At 44.2% G+C, this 21,378-nt stretch overlaps 1 pseudogene; it reads right to left on the bottom strand.

Moving 5' to 3' along the window:
• Positions 1-1,750: 1,750 nt before the first annotated feature.
• The window catches only part of LOC141197710 (uncharacterized), a 45,588-nt pseudogene continuing 25,960 nt past the window's right edge, over positions 1,751-21,378 (bottom strand).

Raw genomic sequence — 21,378 nt, 5'->3', positions numbered from 1 at the left:
CAGATACACACAAGATACTTGCAATGAAGTAGCGAGTGGACTCTAAACTCACAACAGAAGTACAGAGACAACGAGTAGGAGACAGGTGCAGGTTCAGACTCTGCAGAAAAAGGGAAGGTACGGACATAGAGAAACACAGGTAACAGGCTAGGAGAGCGTTCAGACAGGAACTGAGCGTTCAGACAGGAACTGACACTGCAGCGAGATACAGGAGCGAGTCTGGGTATGCGGCCCCCCGAAAGGCGGAACGAACAGGCTAGGAGCGTGTTCAGACTGGCCTGGAAATACAGCCTCCAGGAAGGCGGACAGACAGGCAAGAAAACACAGATAACAGATCTAGGTATGCGGCCCCTAGAAGGCGGGACGAACAGGCTAGGAGCGTGTTCAGACAGGCCTGGGAATACAGCCTCCAGGAAGGCGGACAGGCAGGAAAAACAGAACAGGAACTGGCACATTCAGAGTTAAGGAGCACACTGACTGTTAGAGTTGCTCAGGCATCAGCTCCAAGGTGGAGCTGGTTTAAATATCAAGTGACAGACAGCAACAGGCTGGGGACGCATTAGGGGTGTGCCCACAGCAGCTACAAGAAACAGGAAGTGACGGGGCCGCCGCCCTAAGCAGTCAGAACAGAGACAAGAAGACAGCATGAATAGAAGCCAGGCTAGCAGACTGGACTGAAGATCAAGTTTGCGATCTTGCATAGTGGGAGATGGTGCACTATGCAAGCCCGCTACCAGGTATGTTACAAATGGCTTCACCCAACCAATAACCATGAGTGGAGAAAAACATTTTTTTTATCATTCATATTCTCTGAAACAAGGCCAAGAAAGCAAAAATTCTGCCGGGGTATGTAAACTTTTGAGCACAACTGTAGAGAGGATTTACAATGTACCACTGCAATGAAAAGGTCTTTTAAAGTAGGTTAATCAGGTACCTGTATGTCCCCTTGGTGCAGATTAGGCTGTGAGGCAGAGAATACTGTGCCACGTGCAGTTTTGGGGTCTTTTGGCCTCTATCAATGAGGATGCCTCTTCTATCTCTTCACCCGACTCCTCTGCTCCGGAGCCCGTGCACAACTGCGGGGTAGCTGCTATATGAAGGCCACCATCACCTGCTGAGACCGGTGTTTCAGTGCAGGCAAATCGCTCCAGCCTAGCCACCACTTCCCTACTCTTCATCTCCCCCGTTCAATATGTGTTCAGCATGACAACTGCAGTGTCATCTTATAACTGAGAGCCCGCTTCTCCCGTGGCCTCCAGTGGCTTTTCCTGGTCATTTTTATCCCCCGGAGCTAAGTACTGCCACACACAGCAAATTATCCAGTAGATGTATGGGGACTTTCAGGATGATCTTCAGGTCCTAGATTGGATAAATAGCTAGATGTTCTGCAGGAGCTCCTCCATCTGCTTGTTCTCCCTTGCCCTTTTACTTGATCTCCAGGGTGGAAACACAAAGTACTGCTGCTTTCTGTGTGAGTGGGATAGTTGTGCAAGAGAATATCACTACCATAAAAAAGACTGGCTTCTTCGATGTTCACTTCAGCCAGGGAGTAAAAATGTCACGCATCAAGCACTTATTGACCCACGTCAGATTATGTTACCACCATTGCATAAAAAAATTGGAATTCATCAATGCTTGCAGATTACTGTTGGACAATTGTAAGAAATGATCCAATGCAGGAGTACAAGAGACAAGCAAAAAAGAGTTGTCACTGAATGAAGACCAAATTTTGTAGTGCAATTTCTGTAACGATTTATAATTTGCAATAGTGTTTTGACATGTTGGCATAACAAAATATTCTGCATCTTTATATTTGCAAAAGTAAAATGTTTCAAAGTACTGAAACTTTTATGCATTAATTATACGTAGCAGTAAAAGGAAAACTCTCATAGATATATATAGATATCATAGAAACAAGTCGTTAAGATCATTAAGAAATGGCTCATTTCATAGTTGAACATGACAACTTTTGAAAATATGTAAAACAGTTATACACGATCAGAAAAGTCCTTGAGCTTGTCGGGTGGAATGTTCTTCAGCTGCTCACTCAGGACGTGCAGCCTCTGTGCAGATCCCGGTAGCTTCCTCTCCTGCTTTGCTCAGTTAGATAAGTGTGAGGCTGGAGGAGAGAGCAGTTCTCTCAGTGATCAGGAAGGACACTGTCTCAGAGATCTCCTCTGTCACAGGAAGCTGCCACCAGTCTATAAGACGCACTCACTTATTAGCAAGATTTTTTCTTGCTAAAAATGTGTTTTTCCAAGTAAAATATTTCCCACATTAAGAATATAAAAAAGGCTTCTCCCCTGAGTGACTGCTCTGGTGACTAAGAAAAGATGATTTCTTTACAAAACATTTTCCACATTCTGAACAGGAAAAAGGTTTCTTCCCTGTGTGACTTCTCTGAGGTCTATCAAGATGCACTTTCTGTTTAATACATTTCCCAGATTCTTAACATCTAAAAGGCTTCTTCCCTGTGTGAGTTCTTTGCTGTTTAACAAAATTTGTTTTCTGTGTAAAACATTTTCAACATTCTGAATATGAAAAAGGCTTTTCCCCTGTGTGAATTCGAAGATGTGTAACAAAACTTGATTGCTTTGCAAAACATTTCCGACACTCTGAACATGAAAATGTCTTCTTCCCTGTGTGAGTTCTTTGGTGCTTAACAAGATTTGATTTCTGGTTAAAACATTTCCCACATTCAGAACATCTAAAAGGCTTCTCCCCTGTGTGAGTTCTCTGGTGCTTAACAAAATCTGATTTACTGTTAAAACATTTTCCACATTCTGAGCAGGAAAAAGGCTTCAACCCTGTGTGAGCTCTTTGATGTGTAAATAGAGTTGATTTCTCTCCAAAACATTTTCCACATTTTGAACAAGAAAAGGGCTTCTCCCTTATATGTGTTTTCTGGTGGCTATCAAGATGCGCTTTCCGGTTAAAACATTTCCCACATTCTGAGCAGGAAAAAGGCTTCTCCCCTGTGTGAATTCTCTGATGCTTAACAAAATCTGATTTCTGGCTAAAACATTTCCCACATTCTAAACATGAAAAAGGCTTCTCCCCTGTGTGAGTTCTTTGGTGCCTAACCAAATTTGATTTATGTGTAAAACATTTTCCACATTCGGAACATGAAAATGGCTTCTCATCAGTGTGAGTTCTCTGGTGTGCGATAAGATTTGATTTATCTGTAAAACATTTCCCACATTCTGAACAGGGAAAAGGCTTCTTTCTTGTGTGACTTCTCTGGTGACTAACAAGATCTGATTTCTTGTTAAAACATTTCCCACACTTAGAACAAAGAAATCTATTCTCTGCTGTGTGACTGCTTTGATGTTTAAGAAAAGACTTTTCGAGGGAAAAACTATTTCCATATTCTGAACGTGAAAATGGCTTCTTTGATTTAGGATCAGTTCGTTTTTTACTGCTGATTATGTGACTTTGATTTTCCTTAGTAGTCGGTAATGAATCAGAAGACGAGACCTGTTTCAAATGATCAGATGACAGATCTTTGCTGTGAAGGGTTGATGGTATATCTGGAGTAATGGCATTCACTTCAATTGTATCCTGTGGGACCTCAAGATTATCTGATTTTAAAATTGAAGATGTCAGCTGTCCCTTTGATCTCCTGGTACAGTCATCTGACAAGAAAAAAAAACAATTATTATTTGTGAATAAAATATCCTTGAAATTTTGGTTTTTGAACATTTCTACTTAAACTGTCAGTAAAAACATTAAATTATTCACCAAGACAATGACAGTTCATAGTCTAATAGAAAACCTCATAGGATGAACCAGTGGAGCGTGGTGTTCAACTGTTTATTCATTCTGCCTCCAAAATATGGAATAAAAAGCCACCAAACAATGTTATGTAGGCGAAAATAACAATCCTGTTTGAAGTTAGTTTTAAAAAAATTAAAAAGTCAGGATAAAGGGAAACTCTCTTGTTATTGTACAGAAATTCACACTTGGCCCTCACTGCACATTTAATGTTGTCGATCATAAAAGTGAAGTTTGGTCATAAAGACTGGACCTGGTCTTGTAGGGACCATATGAGGACATTCAGCAGCACAGAAGGGAGAGAAGGTAGATTCATCCAATAAGATATCAGGGATCTAGGAAGCCGACAGCATCATTACCCTCCGCTTTCTCTTACAGTCCCATCATAGTATTTTTATTCAAGTGATTTTCTAACTTGTCAGCACTTTCTACGTACACTGTCATTTGGCTTTGTAGTTTACAGATCTGGGCAGGTAAGGGTCAGCGTCTCCTAATCCCAGGGGGTAGGTAGATCCTCCGAGTTGTAAATTCTATAGAAAAGGTCTTTCACAATTTCACAAAGTAATTTGAACATTTTTAGATGGAAGAGAATGTTATGCGGCAAAATGGTGATCACATGATTGTGATACGACCAGACTAGACCACCGATAAAGCAGCCACAGCCGATGACTGAGTAAAATCTGTAACTTCTATGTATCTAGTGGTCACTACTCACCTGGACGGTTATCTGTAGGAATCTCCTCTTTACACCGCTCATCACCCCTCACATATGTCTCTGTAGTGTTAATATGGGTCAGATCTTCACCCTGAAACAAATATTGTAAAAGTCACAGACAGATGGAGAAGTCCCATCTATGGTCAGCTCTAATCCTGCCATCTCCACCGTCCTCCTTACACAAGTAGAAAACATATAACACTGGTGGATAAAACAAGACTGAGCACAAGACCTTCACAGCCGTCTACACATCATAGGGGAGATCTCATGACACCTTCTCTCCATCTACCTGATGATCCTGAGGAACATTGGGGTCTTCTTGTTTACAGTTCTGTGGAAGAAGAGGACGGGGACATCTCTCTGGTGTTGTCCTCTTACTAGATAGATCTGGAGGAAACACATACAGGGGCTGAATTAATTCTTTCCATACAGATAATTATAGGCCGTGTGTATTTAGTCCTGTCTATTACCTGGTGATGTGAGGGGCTGGGGAACCTCCATCATGACGTCCTTGTACAGATCTTTGTGTCCTTCTAAATACTCCCACTCCTCCATAGAGAAATAGACGGCGACATCCTGACACCTTATAGGAACCTGACACATACAATGATACCGTCATCCCCCCGATCCCTCCATAGCATTACTGTATAATGTCCCAGCATTCCCAGCAGTGTCACCTCTCCAGTCAGCAGCTCAATCATCTTGTAGGTGAGTTCTAGGATCTTCTGGTCATTGATGTCCTCATGTATCAGGGGGTGAGGTGGAGGCCCCGTGATTGGGCTCTGTGGTCTTCCCCATCCCTCAGACACAGGGTCCTGACAGCGCTCACTAGAGGTCTTCTTCACTACTGTGTAATCCTGGTTATGGAGAGACACATTAATAAATCTCCCTCCAGACATTTCCAGAGTCCTCACCTCTCCAGTTCTGTCCATCTGTTATTCCCATAGATAAGAATGATGTAATGTGACGTCATCAGAATCTCTCACCTCTCCAGTAAGCCGGAAGAGGATCTCTAGGGTGAGGTGGAATATCCTCTCCACCATCTTGCCTCTGTCCATACCTATCTTTGATGGGAGAATCAGGAAAATTCTCTTATATAGAAGATCTTCACTGAGAGGATCTGATATTGTAGAGACCTGAATGAGAAGAAGATGAGAAGATGTAACGTCATAAAAATCCTGTGTAATAATACAATTACTGGGAATAATAAGGGGAAACATATGAAGAGATATATTATTTTACAGTATTTAGTTTTCCTCTCTACATCTATATATACAGTGCCTACAAGTAGTATTCAACCCCCTGCAGATTTAGCTGGTTGACACATGCGGAATTAACTTGGCATTGTGACATTTGTACTGTAGATCAGCCTGGAAGTGGGAAATGCACTGCAGCAAATTTTTTTTTTGTTTTTTTTTTTTGCTTTTTTTTAAAACGTTAAAAGTTAATTCAGAGTGTCATTTATTATTCAACCCCTCAAACCACAAGAATTCTGTTTGGTCCCCCTAAAGTATTAAGAAGTAATTCAGGCACCAAGAATAATGAGCTTCACATGTGTGGATTAAAGATCTCTTTTGCCAGCCTTTTCTGACTATTTAAGACCCTCCCCAAACTTGTGAACAGCACTCAGACATGGTCAACATGGGAAAGACAAAGGAGCATTCCAAGGCCATCAGAGACAAGATCGTGGAGGGTCACAAGGCTGGCAAGGGGTACAAAACCCTTTACAAGGAGTTGGGCCTACCTGTCTCCACTGTTGGGAGCATCATCCGTAAGTGGAAGGCTTATGGAACTACTGTTAGCCTTCCACAGCCAGGACAGCCTTTGAAAGTGTCCTCCCGTGCCGAGGCCAGGCTTGTCCGAAGAGTCAGGGCTAACCCAAGGACAACAAGGAAGGAGCTCCGGCAAGATCTCATGGCAGTGGGGACATTGGTTTCAGTCAATACCATAAGTAACGTACTCCACCGCAATGGTCTCCGTTCCAGACGAGCCCGTAAGGTACCTTTACTTTCAAAACGTCATGTCAAGGCTCGTCTACAGTTTGCTCATGATCACTTGGAGGACTCTGAGACAGACTGGTTCAAGGTTCTATGGTCTGATGAGACCAAGATCGAGATCTTTGGTGCCAACCACACACGTGACGTTTGGAGACTGGATGGCACTGCATACGACCCCAAGAATACCATCCCTACAGTCAAGCATGGTGGTGGCAGCATCATGCTGTGGGGCTGTTTCTCTGCCAAGGGGCCTGGCCATCTGGTCCGCATCCATGGGAAGATGGATAGCACAGCCTACCTGGAGATTTTGGCCAAGAACCTCCGCTCCTCCATCAAGGATCTTAAGATGGGTCGTAATTTCATCTTCCAACAAGACAACGACCCAAAGCACACAGCCAAGAAAACCAAGGCCTGGTTCAATAGGGAAAAAGTCAAGGTGTTGGAGTGGCCTAGTCAGTCTCCTGACCTTAACCCAATTGAAAACTTGTGGAAGGAGCTCAAGAATAAAGTCCACATGAGACACCCAAAGAACCTAGATAACTTGGAGAAGATCTGCATGGAGGAGTGGGCCAAGATAACTCCACAGACCTGTGCTGGCCTGATCAGGTCTTATAAAAGACGATTATTAGCTGTAATTGCAAACAAGGGTTATTCCACAAAATATTAAACATAGGGGTTGGATAATAATTGACCCACACTTTTATGTTTAAAATGTAATAAAATTCAACTGAGCAACATAACTTTTTGGTTTGTAAGATTTATGCTTCTGTTCATAAAACCTACTCTCGTTTGCAGTTTGAAGGCTCTAACTTATTTGCATCTTATCAAACCAGCTAAATCTGCAGGGGGTTGAATACTACTTGTAGGCACTGTATATATATATATATATATATAAAGCAGTAAATCTGTGTGTTGAGCCTCTTGAATACAAAACCACATTTTTCACCCGGTTTGAGTGAAATTTTGCGCGGTCCGTCTTTAACATCAGACTAAAAATACAGCAAACATGAAAACTCAGTTTTCCCCCTTGATGAGATTTAGGCTCTATAGAAATAAATGAATAAATGGTTATCTGCGTGTTAAATGCAAAACCACAGTTTTTGCCCAAAGCGTCTTAAAGAATTAGAGACTGCATCCGAAGAGTCGCTCTTAAAGGGACAGCAACCATATATTCCTTAAGGTGGGGCAACCTGATAAGTTGGTTTAAAGTCTGTAATTATAGCAACAGCTGTTGCAGAAGTAGCTGAGGCCTCATTTATGAGAATTAACTCACAGTAAGAGCGCTTTAGTTGCCTATAGCCACCATATTGCAGCTTTCGGCATTGAAGCTGCTGAGGTAAAGTGAAAGCTGAGCTCTGATTGGCTGCTATGGACAATTAGAAGAGTCTGACTGTGAGGCAGTCACACATTTTCTTCTTTATATATTCACCTAATTAGATCTCTGATCAGTGTGAGGAGATTTCTAAGGGTCATAATACTAAGGACTGTTTTTTAAAATGCCGCCCCAAAAAAAAATGACCATCAATTGGTCAAGTTAATCCAAAAGCTAAGAAAGCAAAACTGTCTCAAATAGCTGAGACAAATAAAAAAATCTCCAAGCAGCTTGATGTTCCTGTGACTACAGTTGCACATATTATTCATAAATTTAAGATTTATGGGACTAGAGCCAATCTCCCTGGACGTGGCCACAGGAGGAAAATTGATAACAAATCAAAGAGACGGATAATACGAATCGTAACAAAAGAGCCCAGGATAACTTTTAAAGAGATTAAAGGTGAACTTCAAGCTCAAGGAACATCAGTGTCAGATCGCACCATCCGTCATTGTTTGATCCAAAGTTGACTTCATGGGAGACGACCAAGGAGAACACCATTGTTGAAAAATAATCATAAAAAAGCCAGACTGGAATTTGCCAAACTACATGTTGACAAGCCAAAAAGCTTCTGGGAGAATGTCCTATGGACAGATGAGAAAAAAATGGAAGTTTTTGGCAAGGCACATCAGCTCTATGTTCACAGACAGAAAAATGAAGCATATCAAGAAAAGAACACTGTCCCTACTGTGAAACATTGAGGAGGCTCTGTTATGTTCTGGGGCTACTTTACTGCATCTGGCACAGGGTGTCTTGAAGATGTGCAGAGTACAATGAAATCTCAAGACTATCAAGGAATTCTAGAGAGAAATGTGCTGCCCAGTGTCAGAAAGCTTGGTCTCAGTCGCAGGTCATGGGTCTTGCAACAGCATAATGACCCAAAACACACAGCTTAAAAACACCCAAGAATGGCTAAGAGGAAAACATTGGACTATTCTGAAGTGGACTTTTATGAGCCCTGATCAGTGTGTTAGTGAAGTTATTGACATGAGGTCGCTGTGAAAAATAGTAACCTACAGGCCAGCTATTTTCTGTCACACGTATCACATATCACTGCGGTTCAAATCCAGCCATTTGTAGTGAACATGGAAAATATTGTTCTCCAAAATGGGCAAGGCGCGTGGTAATGGACGGGGAAGTGGATGTGATGGTGATGATGGTGCATGCAGAGGATGAAGCGGTGTGCTAGCTGAAATTGTGCCACAACAAACACCCACATCTTCCTGTCCCAATTAACAGGGGACCGCAGAACACCACTATTGAACACAGAACAGTGTGAAAAGGTTATTGGTTGGATAGCAGATAATGTTTCCAGTCACTTATCCTTCCGCCCACCATACCGAGTGCCCGGAGACAACTGATCCCACACTTGGACACTCCGAAGAGCTGTTCACTTTCCCATTTATAGATTCGGGCCTCTCCTCCGATCCACTTGAAGCGGGGCAAGAGGAGATTGCATTTAGTGATGCCCAAATATTTGAGCAGCCACGGTCACACGAAGGCGACGGTGGGAAACTGTCACAAGAGGTGGACGATGATGAGACACCATTGCCAGAAAGTCATGAGGAGGACCAGGGTGCGGAAGTGGAAGACAAGGTGGTGGATGATATAGTAACTGACCCAACCTGGCGGGGGGACATACAGAGCGAAGACAGCAGCACATAGGGGGAGGGAGGCGTAGCACCACAACAGGCAGGAAGAAGCAGCGTGGTGGCCGCAGACAGAAGGCAGGCAATCATCCCTGTAACATCAATACGACGGAAGTTGCCACTACAACTGTTAGGTCTTCCCGAGTCTGGTTGTTTTTTAAAGACTCTGCCGATAACCCCCAAAAAGGCCATTTGCACCACCTGCCAGGCCAGCATCAGCAGGGGTAGCAAAACTACCAGCCTGACCACCACCAGCATGTCAGGCACATGGAAGCAAAGCACCCGACTAAGTGGGCCAAACCCCAGGGTCCAGGAACAGTTGTTGTGCGTGCAAGCCAATCCTCTGTCCATGGCGTGCATGCAAAAATGTCTCCTGCCCTGCATCTGTCATTGCACACTCTCAACTAGCACGATCATCAAACACGTCCACGACCTTTTCCCAGCGCAGCGTTCAGTTGTCCCTACCCCAGTCCTTGGAACGCAAGCGCAAATACGTAGCCAACGCCCCACAGGCCACACTACTAAATTCACATATTTCACGACTGCTTGCGCTCGAAATGTTGCCTTTTAGGCTCTTGGAGATGGAAGCTTTCCGCAACCTGATGGCGGCGGCCGTCCCTCGGTACTCGGTCCCCAGCCGCCACTATTTCTCCCGGTGTGCCGTCCCCACATTACACGAGCACGTGTCCCACAACATTAGCAGTGCCCTCAACAACGCAGTTACTGGGAATGTCCACCTAAGCAAGGACACGTGGACAAGTGCTTGTGGGCAGGGACGGTACATCTCGTGGACGGCACACTGGGTTAACATAGTGGAAGCCGGGACCCAGTCGGATCTTGGGATGGAACACGTCCTCCCGACGTCGAGGATTGTGGGCCCTGGGTCAATCAGGGTTACCCCCACGTTCTACAGCTCCTGCACCTCCTCCTCCTCTTCAGCATCCATCACTGAATGACCACATCAGTCGCAGGCTGGAAGCACTGCCTCGGCCAAGCGGCAACAGGCTGTGCTGAAGCTAATATGCTTAGGTGACAAACCACACAACGCTGAAGAGTTGTGGACAGCTCTGAAAGAGCAGGCAGATCTGTGTCTGACAACGCTGAATCTACAGCCAGGCATAGTCGTGTGTGACAATGGCCGGAACCTGGTGGCGGCTCTGAGGCGAGGCGAGCTCACACACCTCACATGCCTGGCCCATGTGCTTAATCTTGTGGTTCAGCGGTTTCTCAAAACCTACCCGGAGCTGTCGGATCTGCTTGTTAAAGTACACCGCATGAGTGCCCATTTTAGAAAGTCACCTACAGCTTCCGCCGCCCTTGCCGTGTTTCAGCAGCGTTTGCAGCTTCTGGGTCACCTACTGGTGTGTGATGTCCCCACACGTTGGAACTCTACATTGCAGATGTTAGGAAGGATTTGTGAGCAGAAGAGGGCAGTTGTTGAATACCAGCATCAACAAGGCCGTTGGTATTCAGTTCAGACTCCACACATAAGACCTCAGGAGTGGAAATGATTGTCAGACATATGTACCATCCTCCAAAACTTTGAGGACTCCACCAAGATGGTGAGCGGCGATGACGCCATAATTAGCATCATCATCCCACTTCTCTGTCTTCTGAAACGCTCTCTGCTCACAATCAAAGAGGATGCATTGCAGGCGGAGCACGATGAGATGGAGCAAGGAACCATACAGGGTGATTACACATGGCCCAGCCTCATCTCGTGGATTGGGTGACAATGAGGAAGAGGAGGAGGAGCTAGTTTCATGCGCTATAGACGGTACTACCTGCACAACTGTCATACGGTCTGTTCAGCGTGGATGGCATGAGGACAAGGAGGAGGAGGAAGAGGAGAGCATGATCAGTCATCCTCTTGGTGAGGACACGGAAGTCTAGTCTGTTAGCAGTCTGGCTGAGTTTATGTTACGCTTCCTTTCCTGTGACCCTCGCGTTCTCCAAATTTTGGGTGACAGTCATTACTGGTTGGTGACACTTCTAGACCCACTCTACAAGGAGAACTTTCTATCTCTTATTCCCGAGGCGGACAGGTCTACTAAAATGGGGCAGTACCAGAAGGCCCTTGTTGCGGAATTATTAAAAAAATTCCCATCTGGAAATGCTGGCGGCAGAGGTCACAGTTCGTTGGACAACCAAGGAGTACAGGCGAGAGAGACACAACTCCAATCCAGCAGAGGCAGGGGAAGACTGTCAAAGTTCTGGGACAGTTTTCTCAGTCCCTCCCATCTTACAGGCCCTGAGGCGCGGGGTACTCTCACAAGGAGTGCAAAGTTTGGGAAGATGGTGAGGGAGTACCTTGCCGAACATACCAAAGTCCTCCATGATTCCTCTATGCCTTATAATTAATGGGTATCCAAGCTAGACACGTGGAATGAACTGGCTCTCTATGTCTTGAAGGTCCTGGCCTGTCCTGCCGCTAGCATTTTAACAGAGCGGATTTTTAGTGCTGCCGGAGGTATTATAACCGATAGGTGCATCCGCCTGTCAACTGAAAATGCTGGCAGGCTGACTCTTATAAAAATGAACAAGGGCTGGATTGGGCCAGACTTCTGAACACCACCGAATGATAGCAGCATAACCAAAACTCAAAAACAGTGTCTTTTTTGGGAGGTCTAATTCTATTCCCATGCACCTCTGTCTTCACACCCAGATATGGGTATACGCTTCCTGATTTTGTCTATTTGCTCTGGTCCTCCTCCTTCTCCTCATCCTCCATCACCATATCATTCACGACCATATCACCTCCTCTACGTGTCTTGCAAGGGGCATTGGAGTTCCTACAAATTTTTGGCAGCTTTTGCATTCACTGCATAGGCAAACAATATGGGAGACCCACTTCCTAATAATGGGAACATGGTTTTTAGGAGGCTCTTCGACCTCTACGTCTCTTCCAAGGGGCATTGGAGTGCCTCCAAATTTTTGGCAGCCTTTGCAGTCACAGCATATGCAATAACAGTATAGGAGACCCAGTGTTTAATAATGGGAACAAAAAAAGCATAGCCGACTGATGGCTCTCTAAGAATAGTAAGGGTCGACTGATGGCCCTATAAAAATAGGCTTTGTGACTTTCAGAGTCCCTCCTTCATAAATGAAACAGGATGTGTCTGATGATGTGTCACACACCACATGGCCAGATAAGGTTGTAAAATGTTAAAATGACATTTCCTGGTGAAAGCATTTGTCTTGGTTGAAAGCAATGCAAAAGTGCAAAAATGCATCAAAAACGCTACATGTGAACATAGCCCAAGGTGTGGAGGAGCATTTTTGTTTTTGTATATTTATTTTGTCTTATATACAAGTCATTACCCTGGAAAGGATGTTCTTTAACATATTTCCCTGGAAAATCCATTTTGGTTTCGTTTTTATATGTTTTATTGTGAGTCCGTAAAAGTGGGGTAATACCTCTGACAATGTTGTTGACATCAGTGACCTGGGTGTCAGAAATGCTTCCAGGGGTCTTCCCCATGCTGTTCCCATGTCATTTGAGCACTGTTCCCATCGATTTAGGCAATTTTTAGGCCCTCTGCAGACCGCCGGGGGGAGCCGCCTGAAAAATGCTCGAGTTTCCCATAGACTTACATTGGGCTCGTTGCTCGGGTCGAACACCCGAGTATTCCAATTTGCTTGACCCGATCATCGAGCACCTGAGAATTTTAGTGCTCACCCCTCACTAGTATTCACAAAAAACAGGCATAGGAAATTTGTTCATTGAGTCCCTTAGGGGCTAGTGAATCCAGTCAGGAAATCCACTCGCTTTCCTTTTTGAGAATACATCTATTGTGATCACCTCCTCTCACATTGGGTTTAACCACCTCAATAATACAAAAGGAGATGTCTCCGGTTTTACCTTAATGTATACTGTTCATGTATCTTGTTAATGGATGTCCCGACCATGGCGTTTATCGCCCAGATGCTCCCCCACCTTCCTCCTAAATTCCCTCTTGATCTTGCCTACATAATCTAGGGGGCAGGTGCTTGTGGCCATATATACAAGTCCCGAGGTTTTACAGTTGGAATAATCCCTCTGAACAATGGTTTTACCAGTGGAGGAAAGAGAAAGATTTACATGGTCTCATCCAAATACACGTACAACATTCTCCACATCTAAAGAAGCCACAGATACTTCTATCTAGCCAAATCCCTTGAGTGCAGGTTTTTTATAGACACTATGCACTAAACAGTCCCTAATTGACTGGCCAATTCTGAAAGTTATTGTGGGAGTAGATCCCACAGCACCCTCAGGTCCGGGTCGGCCACAGTACATCCCAATGGTTTCTGAAGATATTAAAGATACGGTTACTCAGTTCCTATTACTCGTGTTACCCCATCTTTTTCTTGGTCTCTTGGTTAGGTATGGAGGAGTGTCTGGCTCTCCTGTTTTTCTGTAAACGATCGTGTGGAATCCAAAATGTACTGTGGATTCTTTTTTCCATGAATCTGGTGTTCATGTCTATTGTCTGTACATTAAAATCTGTGACATTAGAACAGCTCCTTCTCAACCGTAAAAATTGGCTCTTGGGTATTCCCTGTTTTAAGGAGGATGGGGTGGTGACTATCACACTTCAATAGTTTATTAGCGATTATAGGTTTATGGTAGATGAGTGTCCCTAGGGTCCCATCCCGTTCTTTCATGATTAGTACATCCAGTAAAGGCAACTGGTAATAATTAAACTCCGCTGTAAATCTCAGGCCCACTCTATTGATGTCAAGTTCCCTGACAAAATCAAGAAATTGTTCACTCGCCCCTGACCAGATGATAAAAATGTCAATATACAGTTATATGAAAAAGTTTGGGCACCCCTATTAATCTTAAGCTTAATGTTTTATAAAAATTGGTGTTTTTGCAACAGCTATTTCAGTTTGATATATGTAATAACTGTTGGACACAGTAATGTTTCTGCCTTGAAATGAGTTTTTTTGTACTAACAGAAAATGTGCAATCTGCATTCAAACAAAATTTGACAGGTGCATAAGTATGGGCACCTCACCAGAAAAGTGACATTAATATTTAGTAGATCCTCCTTTTGCAAAAATAACAGCCTCTAGTCGCTTCCTGTAGCTTTTAATGAGTTCCTGGATCCTGGATGAAGGTATTTTTGACCATTCCTCTTTACAAAACAATTCCAGTTCAGTTAAGTTTGATGGTCGCCGAGCATGGACAGCCCTCTTCAAATGATCCCACAGATGTTCAATGATATTCAGGTCTGGGGACTGGGATGGCCATTCCAGAACATTGTAATTGTTCCTCTGCATGAATGCCTGAGTAGATTTGGAGCGGTGTTTTGGATCATTGTCTTGCTGAAAGATCCATCCCCTGCGTAACTTCAACATTGTCACTGATTCTTGAACATTATTGTCAAGAATCTGCTGATACTGAGTGGAATCCATGCGTCCCTCAACTTTAACATGATTCCCGGTGCCGGCATTGGCCACACAGCCCCAAATCAAGATGGAACCTCCACCAAATTTTACTGTGGGTAGCAAGTGTTTTTCTTGGAATGCTGTGTTTTTTTGCCGCCATGCATAACGCCTTTTTGTATGACCAAACAACTCAATCTTGGTTTTATCAGTCCACAGGACCTTCTTCCAAAAAGAAATTGGCTTCTCCAAATGGGCTTTTGCATACCTCAGCCGACTCGGTTTGTGGCGTGCTTGCAGAAACGGCTTCTTTCGCATCACTCTCCCATACAGCTTCACCTTGTGCAAAGTGCGTTGTATAGTTGACCGATGCACAGTGACACCATCTGCAGCAAGTTGATGCTGCAGCTCTCTGGAGGTGGTCTGAGGATTGTCCTTGACTGATCTCACCATTCTTCTCTGCCTTTCTGATGTTTTTCTTGGCCTGCCACTTCTGGCCTTAACAAGAACTGTCCCTGTGTTCTTCCATTTCCTTACTATGTTCCTCACAGTGGAAACTGACAGGTTAAATCTCTGAGACAGCTTTTGTATCCTTCCCCTGAACAACTATGTTGAATAATCTATGTTTTCAGATCATTTGACAGTTGTTTTGAGGAGCCCATGATGCCACTCTTCAGAGGAGATTCAAACAGGAGAACAACTTGCAAGTGGCCACTTTAAGTAGCTTTTCTCATGATTGCATACACCTGGCTATGAAGTTCAAAGCTCAATGAGGTTACAAAACCAAAAAAAGTGCTTTAGTAAGTCAGTAAAAAGTAGGTAGGAGTATTTAAAACAAGAAAATGATACGGGTGCCCATACTTATGCACCTGTCAAATTTTGTTTGAATGCAGATTGCACATTTTCTGTTAGTACAATAAACCTCATTTCAAGGCAGAAACATTACTGTGTCCAACAGTTATTACATATATCAAACTGAAATAGCTGTTGCAAAAACACCAATTTTTATAAAACAATAAGCTTAAGATTAATAGGGGTGCCCAAACTTTTTCATATAACTGTATCTACCACACCCCAATATATGGATGCCACCACTTATGATCATCCCTGAATATTGTGGTTTCCTCCCACCAGCCCAGGAATAGGTTAGTATACGAGGGAGCACAGGGGCTCCCCATCGCAGTACCCCTGAGCTGGTGGGAGTACTTCCTGTGAATAAGAAAGAAGTTATGAGTAAGAGTGAATTTTAGAAGATCGTCCATGAAGTCATTATGTCTGCTACACTCTATTGATCTTGATTTCAAGAAATGTCTTACCCCTCTGATACCATCCTCATGCGGTATATTACTGCACAAAGCCTCGATATCTAGTAAGGCCTGCTCCCCTACATGCCTGTATACATGCTCAAGGGTATACATTGAGGGGAGCAGGCAAAGGGATTATTCCAACTGTAAAACCTCAGGTGGTATTGTGGGAACATTACACTGTGTGGGGGCATCATACATACTGCATAAGGGGCATAATGGGGGCATTACACTGTGGGGGTCATCATACATACTGCATAAGGGGAATAATGTAGGCATTACACTGTGTGGGGGCATCATACATACCGTATAAGGGGCATAATGGGGGCATTGCACTGTGTGGGGGCATCATACATACTGTATAAGGGGCATAATGGGGGCATTACACTGTGTGGGGGCATCATACATCCTGCATAAGGGGCATAATGGGGGCATTATACTATGTGGGGGGCATCATACATACTGCATAAGGGGCATAATGGGGGCATTACACTGTGTGGGGGCATCATACATACTGTATAAGGGGCATAATGGGGGCATTACAGTGTGGGGGGCATCATACATACTGCATAAGGGGCATAATGGGGGCATTACACTGTGGGGGCATCATACATCCTGCATAAGGGGCATAATGGGGGCATTACACTGTGTGGGGGCATCACACATCCTGCATAAGGGGCATAATGGGGGCATTACACTGTGTGGGGCATCATACATCCTACATAAGGGGCATAATGGGGGCATTACACTGTGTGGGGCATCATACATTCTGCATAAGGGGCATAATGGGGGCATTACACTGTGTGGGGCATCATACATTCTGCATAATGGGGGCATTACACTGTGTGGGGGCATCATACATCCTGCATAAGGGGCATAATGGGGGCATTACACTGTGTGGGGCATCATACATTCTGCATAATGGGGGCATTACACTGTGTGGGGGCATCATACATCCTACATAAGGGGCATAATGGGGGCATTACACTGTGTGGGGCATCATACATTCTGCATAAGGGGCATAATGGGGGCATTACACTGTGTGGGGCATCATACATTCTGCATAATGGGGGCATTACACTGTGTGGGGGGCATCATACATCCTGCATAAGGGGCATAATGGGGGCATTACACTGTGTGGGGCATCATACATCCTGCATAAGGGGCATAATGGGGGCATTACACTGTGTGGGGCATCATACATTCTGCATAAGGGGCATAATGGGAGCATTACACTGTGGGGCCAGTAAAGGGGTCCTGTACTATGAGAACAATACGTTTCCCCCCTTCCTGTCTCCATAGTTGGGTCGTATGTATCTATTACAGGAGACAGAACAAAAACCTTATGATTCTTATAAAGGGGCAACACAAGACCCCAAAGAGTCTCCGTGCTGAAGGGGTTAATGCCCCCTGCGCCCAGTAATGGAGACTCCACATACCTCCACCTGCAGAGCCGCCACCACATATATGGCTGCTCTGTGCGCACAGGAGCTGTGATGAGGTCACAGGAGGGGAGGAGTCAGGGGTCACATGATCAGGGGCCTCAGTGGATGCAGGACTCTGCTGTGCTGGTTGTCATGGTGCTGGATGAGCTGAAGTTTATGTGTGGGGTCAGGAGGGGTTTACAGTGTGGATGTAGCAGAGCCGTGTGTACGAGGCGTACGGAGCAGAGCCGTGTGTGTACGAGGTGTACGGAGCAGAGCCGCGTGTGTACGAGGTGTACGGAGCGGAGCCGCGTGTACGAGGCGTACGGAGCAGAGCCGCGCGTGTACGAGGCGTACGGAGCAGAGCCGCGCGTGTACGAGGCGTACGGAGCAGAGCCGCGCGTGTACGAGGCGTACGGAGCAGAGCCGCGCGTGTACGAGGCGTACGGAGCAGAGCCGCGCGTGTACGAGGCGTACGGAGCAGAGCCGCGCGTGTACGAGGCGTACGGAGCAGAGCCGCACGTGTACGAGGTGTACGGAGCGGAGCCGCGCGTGTACGAGGTGTACGGAGCGGAGCCGCGCGTATACGAGGTGTACGGAGCGGAGCCGTGTGTGTACGAGGTGTACGGAGCGGATCCGCGTGTGTACGAGGTGTACTGAGCGGAGCCGCGTGTGTACTGACGTGTAGCCAGGGTCAGTCCGGGTAGGCACCTAGTTACGCCCCTCTGGTCCCTTCTTGTATCTCAGAACAGATGTTCCACCACCCTGACCCGTAACATGTTTTTTGTAAAAGAAAACTCCTACCTCTCTACCTATTTTTTCTAAAAGAAAATTGCACGCCACTTACACTGCGACGTCCGCTACTCTAACTAGCTAAAAAAGAAAAAGTCCCTTGGAGCAGACTTTGATCCGTACGATACTATCAGGGCGCTGTGGTCATAGGAAAAGCACAAATACTCAGTGCAGGATGCCGCGCACATAAAAAAAAAGCACAAAAAAAGTGCGCCAAAAATACAATTGGGAGTGGGGGGATCTGGAACAGGGAGTGGGGAACTGCTGTGATCAGAGATCAGTCACCCAGCACAGGAGGCAGGAAATTGCAGGAGGATCGCACTGGCCACCAATGATTTTTTTCTTTCCCTCAGGTAACACTGGGGAGTATATAACCATCCCACAAGCCAACTCTGAGGTCAAGATGGCGTACAGAGTGGTGATTACTATTTTAGATTAACCCCTTTGGCGCTGATTGGCTGAACAATAGTTACAGACCAAACAGCACTAAAGGGGTTAATCAGCTGAGGTGACGTTACAATCATCCCAACTATTGTGACTACGGTGATGGGTGCTGTCTCAGACCGCACCCATCGTAGAATGTCACATCGATTTTTTTTTAAACTTTATTGTAATATTGCTGTGATTTAGCTGGTCAGAAGTGATCAGCCAATCACAGTGATCGCCGATGCAGGGGGTGTGATGTGCAGGGATTGCAGCCATCTTAACTTGGTCACCGCGCGATGCCGCGCTGTGACCGGAAATACCAGAGCCGAAGAACAGTATACATACGGCGTTTGTTGGGAAGGGGTTAATAACTAATTTTGCTATCTATATGATGTCCATGTGGCAAAAAATACGTGGGTCTCACGATACTACCACCGCACAAAAGACTGAATTCTCACAGATCGAATATAAGAAAAGGTTCTGTTCACCATGGATTATCCCGCCATTATAGTCTGATCACAACATGATCCGGATCAGCCCTATTGAATTTGCCCTGCTGTTGACCCAAAATCGTATTCAAAATCTGAATAAATCAATCGTCATTTTTATCATATATATATATATATATATATATATATATATATATATATATATATATATATATATATATATATTTCTTATTAAATATTTTTAATAATTATATTTTGTGTAAGGTACAATCTCTTAATATTTGCTCAATAATAGTTTACCTTAATTTGTTATTTCGGTTGGGAATTGAACTCGCTCCCGCTTCATTTTTTGTTTTGACACTCATTTTGCTCGAAGATTTCGTCTGTATTCCTCTTTCACGGCTTCTTTGGAGGCTTGTACTAAAATTTTCCCACGTTACGTCACAATTTCACCCAGCCTCTCACTAGCAGCTGGGTTATCCCCGAATGCTGAGTTCATCTAAGTTCAGCGGAGGGACTTTCCCAGCAGCATAGATTTTTTCCCACGCTATGTCATGATTTCACCCAGCCTCTCACTCTAACAGCTGGGTTATCCCCGAATGCGGAGTTCATCTAAGTTCAGTAGAGGGACTTTCCCAGCAGCATAGATTTTTTCCCACGCTACTCTCTTAGCGATTTCTATGTCCAGTCCTTTAGTATCTTATTTCTCTTATATATTCAAGCTTAAAATGTGTTTTATATGTTCATATAATATCTAATAACTAATATTTTAACATTCCAAACACTTTTATTCACTACAATCCACTTCTTAATAAATTTATGGTTCTATACACCCCAATCGCCCCTTTTTTTTAATCCTCTGGTTCATTCACTCTTCTCCGTGGCACGCCAAGATCACATCGCTCACACCAATATCGATACTTTGATCTTGTGACTTCTAGCCCGTCCTACATCCTGATATTTTTACATCACACTATATTTATTTTTAGATGAAATTTATCACCACAAACGTGGATTTTATTATTTTCTCAATGTCATTAATCTTAGAAACAATATGAAATTTTATATTTTGAAACCTTTTATCATCATTTTTTTTTTTAATTATTTACAATGTTAAACTGCCCAAGATGAACTTTGACATATCATGTATTCTTTTTTTCAGGGCTGTGGAGTCGGAGTCGTGGAGTCGGAGCCCATTTTGGTGGAGTCGTAACACGGACCGACTCCGGGTACAGTAGTTCAATGCAGTTTGTGAGGAATATTTATTCATACGAATTTAGGAAAGTTATAAAATATCCTATAAATGTCTTTCCTATTCCTGATCTAAGGGTCTAGACTTTTAGCTGAGATTAATCTGTGCTACAATAAATTTATCACTTATACATGAGCCATGTATGAGGGAGTCGGAGATGGAGTCGGTGTCATGGAAATTGAGGAGTCGGAGGTTTTGCTCATCGACTCCACAGCCATGCTTTTTTTGGCGCCACATTTTTTTCAAATTCACAAGTGTCTATATACAGTGGTGTGAAAAAGTGTTTGCCACTTCCTGATTTCTTATTTTGCATGTTGGTCCCACTTAAATGTTTCAGATCACAAAACAAATTAAAATATTAGAGAGATATAACACAAGTAAACACAAAATGCAGTTTTTAAATGAAGGTCTTTATTATTAAGAGAAAAAGAAATCCAAACCTACAGGGCCCTGTGTGAAAAAGGGATTGCACCCCCCCTACCCACTTTAAAACAATTAACTGTGGTTTATCACATCTTTGGGAAGTTGATTTCCCTAGCCACATAGAGGCCTGATTACTGCCACACCTGTTCTCAATCAAGAAATCACTTAAATAGCACCTGCCTGACAATGTGAAGTGGACCAAAATATCCTCAAAAGCTAGACATCATGCCGCAATCTAAAGAAATTCAGGAACAAATTAGAAACAAAGTAATTGAGATCTATCAGTTTGGAAAAGGTTATAAAGCCATTTCTAAAGCTTTGGGACTCCAGCGAACCACAGTGAGAGCCATTATCCACAAATGGAGAAAACATGGAACAATATGAACCTTCCCAGGAGTGGCTGGCTGACCAAAATTACCCCAAGAGTG

This window comes from Phyllobates terribilis, unplaced genomic scaffold (genome assembly GCF_046119375.1).
Source record: "Phyllobates terribilis strain yellow unplaced genomic scaffold, ASM4611937v1 Scaffold_86__1_contigs__length_6382490, whole genome shotgun sequence".
Taxonomy (NCBI): Eukaryota; Metazoa; Chordata; class Amphibia; order Anura; family Dendrobatidae; genus Phyllobates; species Phyllobates terribilis.
Note: the sequence above shows the minus strand (reverse complement) of the source record. Positions and strands in the feature narration are given on the sequence as shown.